Source organism: Ptychodera flava, chromosome 9 (assembly GCF_041260155.1).
Source record: "Ptychodera flava strain L36383 chromosome 9, AS_Pfla_20210202, whole genome shotgun sequence".
Classification (NCBI taxonomy): domain Eukaryota; kingdom Metazoa; phylum Hemichordata; class Enteropneusta; family Ptychoderidae; genus Ptychodera; species Ptychodera flava.
Window position 1 is genome coordinate 12,433,367 of NC_091936.1, and position 7,198 is coordinate 12,440,564.

The window sequence follows — 7,198 nt, forward strand, 5'->3', positions numbered from 1 at the left end:
CCAAACTTCCAGATCTTCATGGACAGAACAAAAGTATGCGCTCATATTGGTGCCTAATACTGATAACACATATCACTAAACAACACCATTGTTCAGTAAAACAATTAAATTATTACACAAATAATATTTCAACAGTGATACCAAGCATAGACCCTAACAAAAAACCTTCCGTTTTTAGGGTCTATGTACCAAGTGAACACCATTAGTCCCAAGGGCAGGTACATGTAAAGTCAACACTTAAACGTAGAAGGCATATGTGCAGAGTCATCCTCACTTGGTGTTTGCTTGTTTACGGTGAAATAAACAGTAAATACACACACACTTGGCAATTTGACATAGCTGGTGATTCTCAATGGGGCATGTCTCCTGGCACGGTACACAATAACAGTGGTTGTTCTTCGCATATACTGTTCTAATTCACACTTCATTCTTATTTTCCACTGAATTCTAAAATGGTTGAAACAATTTGCTTTCTGTTGAATTTCATCACTGATATGCCTCTTCATTTAAGTTTTTGAAACAGCTAGTATGCGTAAATGAGCAAAATCAAATTTGTCTCATATCAAAAAGAATATTTTGAAGAGTCAGAGGAAAGCTTAATTATTATTGACAAACACACACCTTTCTTGTCGGAAGGCTCAGTGTCAATACTGTAACATGACTACTTGAGAGTAAAATTGTTAAGAAACACACAATCTACATGTACGACTGGAAACATTTAGAAAAGGAAACTGTTACCTTGGTCAATAAAGGTCACACTCTTATTGTTCTTTGTTCCTTGGTCCTTGGAAATTAGGGTCATAAAAGAAGCAATTGAACAAAAACAACTGACCGATGACCTTTCACATTACAATCGCTTCTACCCACAACCCCCAGTGACGTGTTCATGAGTCATGAACGAGGCAATAAGCTCACTATGATGTATTTGATATTCTGTACACTTGCTATTGTCTAGCATTACTGGTTTGATGTCTACATCAGTATCAAATTAATAATGTTATTGTCACACTAAAATGATCATATCAAACAGAGGAAACAGTACCAATGGACAGAACTTAAGTTACATACTATTTCATTGAGGCCAAAAAAACTTAAATGTAATGAACATCTTTCCACTTTACATGAGTTCAGGAAACAGAGCAGGTCAGACGGGAATTGTTAGTTTATTTTATTCTCTGATTAGATGCAACACATCAAAAAAGATGACCTATCAAAAGGTGGCAAAATATGGCAAAATTGTCTTATTTCTTAAAATGCTCTACATATAGGCTTGGGCAGGAGGTTAGATACAGTATACTAGGTTGCAGGAAACACAATCATTTCTTTTGCTTCAGTTTTAGCATGGTTTTGACCAGTATTATGTGAACTGAACGAGGAAAAAATTCTGACATAAATATAGAAACTAGTAATTAAGTTGATTGACACTGAATCTAACTTCAAATTTATTCCAAAGTAAACACTGAAAAAATTGCCACTACCAATTTCTAGCAGTTTACCCTTGCAACATTCACTCACGAGTGTTGTTGAATTTTTACAAAAATACATGAAGCAATTCACTATGACATTGACCATGACATTCTCTATGTACAGGACAGGACAACGTGTTGCCATGGAAGTCTATACATTGGCAATGAAAGTTAGGGTGTGAAGGAATAAAAAGGAACTTGAGAAGAAACCAGGGATGTAGATATTTTGGTTACACATGGCAAAAACAAAAGTATAGGTCGTTATAAAGTGGTGTGTGAGCGCACAACGTTTGTGCAAAATGTCTTGATATAATTTTACTAAATCTAAATTTTTTACAGAGGGCAAATTTAAGCAAACAGCCAGTTGTTTTTGCCGGCTGCCGGCTATTTTCAACATCCCTGAGAAACTGTGACCCTGCTTCAATAATGTTTATGTTTGCTATCAATTCATTAACAAAATTAAATTGTGCATGAACTACATCCCAATTATCAGTATTTCACGGACTGATTGTAACTTACCAGGATGTGATACGATACCACAAATACTGCTATTCAGCATGTAACGTCAAGATAGGTTGGAACATTCTTGGGTAAGAATTTTATTCCCCATCTTGATAACAGTTTAATTGTTTCTACCATCTTCCACACTACAATACTGCATACAGTTACCACGAAACGGTCCACGTCAACATAAATATTTTCTGACCGTTTGTCTTGTATCAGTAGTCAGAAATCCCTATGTTGATTTAAACGAAGCCTGGCTGCCATACAACACATGGTGCAGACCAGCCGTGTTGCTAGGCATGCCAGTCCCTGCAAAGCACCTAACAAAGATCCCTATAAATAAACTACACAATGTACTTCTAACTCCGGACCTTCTAAAGCCCTCGTGGATCAATGTGATAACAAATAACAATATCTACAAATTAAAAGCACAAATGATTTCATTTTTCCTTGTTCGCTTCACGTCCTGAATATCACGGCAACACTTGATCTCACATCCTCCATTGCTGGGTAAATTTTTGCTACATGTCAAAAGAGATTTCCAACACAATGTCTAGTCTGACTACAAGGGGAATTCACATTATTTCTAGTGATTTATTCACAGTCTTTTCACAGAGGGGACATGTTGTTCTACTTGTGTACCACAGTAACCGGCAAAAAATTCACAGCTCATCAATTTTGTTGGTACCACTGAAAAGAACAATAAAGAACACAATTATAGTGCACAAGAGAGAGGCTGATTCATAAGTGTTTTCATCACTACTCTGTTGCCATGGTTTCAAAAAAAAATATGTAGCAAAAGGGGCATCATAGCCATGTAAAAAAAAGTGTGTAGGCTAGCTAGTTCCTTCTCAGTGAATTCTGTGAGCATAAAATTCAGACCAATGGACAAGCTTGAAATATGATCACACCTTCGCAGCAATCCTCTGGGTACATGCGATTGCATTACACAAACTGACAATATACCCTCTCAGTGTATTTTGCTGACTGTCAACAGGTCACATGATGTAACTATACTGAAGCTGCACAGAGCCTGACCTTATCTGCTTTTACTTCAGGACAGTGACACCTTCCGACCTGGATGAAACTGAAAACATATACTAGCAACATAATCTTCCTGGAGTTTCAGTCTGATGTCATGTGACAATGATACGTTTGAGACATCTCATCTACCCTCTCTTTACAGTAAACAGCTTTATGAGTAACAGTACACTTACTGTTACAATGCCTTGAAACTTTTCAATGTCACCTTTGCCAGGTCTACTGATGTAGAGTGCAATGTTACTTATTTTTTCCGCTCCCTTTCTCTGTCCAAAAAATAAGAAACTTATCTTAGAATGTGCAAGAAATTATCTTGAGTTTGGTAGACTCACTGGACAGCTGTTTGAAGTATCATATAACCTGATATTACAATAGATTAAACCAAATGAACATAGTTATATGGTGTTCTACAGGTGCAAAATGTCATATATATTATGAAATATATATATATGTTCACAGTATGTGTGTATCATCTGTGTTTGCAAATCTTATCACAGTTAGTAACTGTAAGGTAAGCAATTAGCGAACAGATTTAGTGGAACACTGAAATGAATGTGTAAGATCAAACACCACACTTATAGCGCTACACAGAGTGGTAACTTGATCGGAACTACTGAGCATAGAGTGGCAATAGCAGCTATGCATTGGCCATCTAGTGTGCTACGGGGAAGTTGCTGTCAATGTCTGCATGCCTTTAACATTGTGAGTTTCTGAGAGGGGCTTGGGTATGGGTGGCAGAAGCACAGTTGCTGCTACTGCCACTGCAACACTGGACAAGGAATATAAATGTATGTACAAGTATGATGGCAATAGATACTTGACCCATGCCACACAGAGTGGCTATACCAAAGATGCTTTTGACACCCTCTGTTGTTAATGTAAATGGCTCCTGCATTCAGCCACAATTTTAAAGATTGTAGCTGGATATTTTTGTCCTCAGTTCACACGTAAGAGAATGACTAGCTGTTTTTCTAGATGAAATTACAACAAAGTGATAACTAGCCAAATTTCTGTTCATAGAGGTTCATTGCAGGTTCTCAAGTATGACCACAATCAAATATTTTTTCATGTGGTTTCAAATAAATGGTTTACGAAATGTGAGAGTCAATAAATAATCTCAAGTTACTGTTTATAGGATTGAATTAACACAACACAGTCAGAACACTTCTAATATGGCACAGGTACAAAGTTTTGTAAGAATTTATTCAGGATGGTTTGGTTGGCAACAGTCACTGGTATTTTAATACCCTGTATGGTGAAACCAATCTGAACAATGGTTTTAGGTACAATCACGGATGTCAAAAAGAGACAATTTGGTCACATGATGATCCTGTTTGATTTACTAAAATTAGTTCATCAATTCATTGGACAGAGAAAATTCAAAATGATTGGTGCTGTATGATCACCGAGGAAGGGGAATGGAAAAGGTGTATCTAAGATGGCTTGGTGATACCCTGGAATCAAACACAAACCGAGTCTACCTTGCATTATTGATATTGATGTGACAAGAGGATGACATTGATTTTCTACGGTTAACTGGTAAGTTGTGTCACATTTCGAAAGGAACCAAGCTACAAAAAATTAAAGCCATAATGGGCAAACCGTCGTTTGAAGACTGTTTCTAGGAATCGTCATAACTGTACCACGTACTTGAAATACTAGAACAACCATGATTTGAACGTGGTCAGGTACATGAGCCCGACTGAAAGGTGGCATAAAAATGCAATGGCTGCCGCCACCCCTCACATGAATATTTCAGATTTATTTTTCGATCGACATGATTAAAGTACACCATTGTATTCCGAATGCAAGGCAAGAATGGCTGATGAGTGGCCACTGTTTACGACGACAATCACAAGCGGCCTTCTTCACAAAACTTTACCTTTTTTACGACTTCCAATACTGCCGCGCCAGTGCCACTGTCATGAGAGGGCAATGGCCTTGTCAGCTGATTCGATTTGCCGGCGGCGTGCACGCAACGAAGGGTCGATCGTCAACTTATTTTGGACAAAACCGGCGTAAAGAAGCGCTGCACGCCCCGATACAAAACATATGGTGGGCTTTAAACATGAAGTGCGATATAGTGACTACATTACTCATCATAAACTCACCGAAATTCGCTTTTTAGGTTGGGCAGCCGCTTCACAGCACAGCAGTATAGTTCGACCGTCTTGTTCGATCGGACCCACTTCCTAAATACTGCCGCTTGTGTTGTAAGTGCATAGCAACATATACCATGTGACAGCTACCCAATCATAAGTTGGCTTCTAAAGTGACGTCCAATCAAACAATATCTAACAAAAAGTGTTTGGCATCCTGAAATGTTTATTACTATTGACCCGGGGCCTCTCTATTCATCTTTGGTTATTGTTTCTTTCACGCTTACGAAGCCGCTTTCTTACAAGGAGAAATTTGCATAACTGGAGGAGGTGTATTGATATTACCACCCTCCATTTCCAAAACGATTCTCTGAAATTGGCATTCTGGACCGTCGCACTGCACTGCCAGTACTTTTGAAAACGAGTCCAGTGCGCAGAACGAAGAAGCGCGCGGGAATGAGTTGATCGCCAGAGAGAGGCTAAATTACTATATGTTATCGAAAAACGATGACGGTGATTCGGTGATGACACACGCCCACCTGTGACAAGACACCGCTTCTTTTCCGTTACCCCAGACATTGGTTGTTGACTAAGTCTGAAAAATTCAGTGTAATCGGTGTATCACAACCGAAAGATGTGATACTACTCATGAATAGATTGTTAAATCTGACCAGATGAACACCTTTCAGAATATCGAAACTGCCGCTCTCTTTGGGCCCAGCTGCTTCACTATCCTCTACAAAATACATGAATAGGTCGCCAAAGAAAGGAAATTGCACCTGATGCTCTAGTCTATGCATAAATCCCGGGCATAAACCCTCGAGGTCTATGGTCTATGCAACTTGAAGATTGTGGAGTGTAAACCAAACAATTGACATGTATTAAAATTGTAATCATCCATCACCGTGCATTGATAGCTCTACGTCGATGCTGAGGGAACCCAGAAATCTGGTTGTTGTTGTTGTTGTATTGATGTTTAGGTTTATATTACTCGTGTTCATGTTGTTGACCAATAAAATTCAACGAACATAGCTAATATATTGTTGTTTCAATGTTATGTAGTTGTCATAAGAAACACGAAAGACACTAACAGGCTCTGTGCACTTTTTGACCAACAATTGCAAAGAATTCATATTCTTGATCCGTACATGTAGCCTACAGAACTCGGAGCAATGAGTGGAAGTTTCAACGATGACTTATGTTTTCTATTTATGTACAAGTTCAAGTACAAGCAGGTACAAGTTCGAGAACATTGATTTTTTCTTTTCATGGATTAAAACAAAAGTTAATTTGCTTGTTTGATTTTTTTCTGAGAGAGAGAGAGAGACAGAGATAGACAGAAAACATGTATGAAGAAGATTTTGAGGGATGGCCAACCCCTCTGTTTTCCGAGCGATCCACCCATGTGTTGATAACCATAAAAAAGAAACATTATTAGAAAAAAACGTGCGAAGTTAGCATTTTAATTAAAAGTACATGGGGCCGCCCCCTCTGTTTTTTTCGAAGCAGTGGAGAACATTTTTTTGTCTAGATCTTTCATAAAATTGCCTTGATGAGCAAAACTACACAAACACTGGACGCGATGTATAAAAAAGTATACATGCTGTTGCAAAAAATATTAAAATATTATCAGCCAAATTTGGAATATGAGAAAATTGCATATCAGCGCCTAGCATGACCGTCCTCTCCCAGGAGCACGTAGGTAGCATGGAGGTCTGCCAGGTTGTTCGTCGGTGAAAGAAGATAGATCGGCACTTAAAGGTCGTAAGAGGGCGGTATATAGCGCACTTTCTGTCTCGAACACCAGTAATTTAAGTCGTTGATGAGGTAGAGTTTACTGGATTTCTGCGTTTACGTTGTTAGTCGTCATGGTGACATATCAACTTAACCTCCATGCCATCACAACGCAGTGACATGTATCATCTTGATCATCAGAAAGAACTTACGTTCAATAAAAATTACATATATGATGTCCAGACTTGTGACGAGAATCAGTTGAACTGTATTATTTCATGAGTGCTACATCTTCCTCATTATTTCTGCATGGTCATACCAATCTCAGAAGAGTTCTTTATGTAATCTGATTGA

General features: G+C 38.4%; 1 long non-coding RNA gene across 1 annotated transcript; it reads right to left on the reverse strand.

Moving 5' to 3' along the window:
• Positions 1–2,407: 2,407 nt before the first annotated feature.
• Positions 2,408–5,201, reverse strand: LOC139140031 (uncharacterized). Its single transcript, XR_011553932.1, has 3 exons — positions 5,123–5,201; positions 3,188–3,277; positions 2,408–2,660 (listed from the first exon to the last, which is right to left on the reverse strand). It is a non-coding gene; the product is annotated as an uncharacterized lncRNA (long non-coding RNA).
• Positions 5,202–7,198: the final 1,997 nt, after the last annotated feature.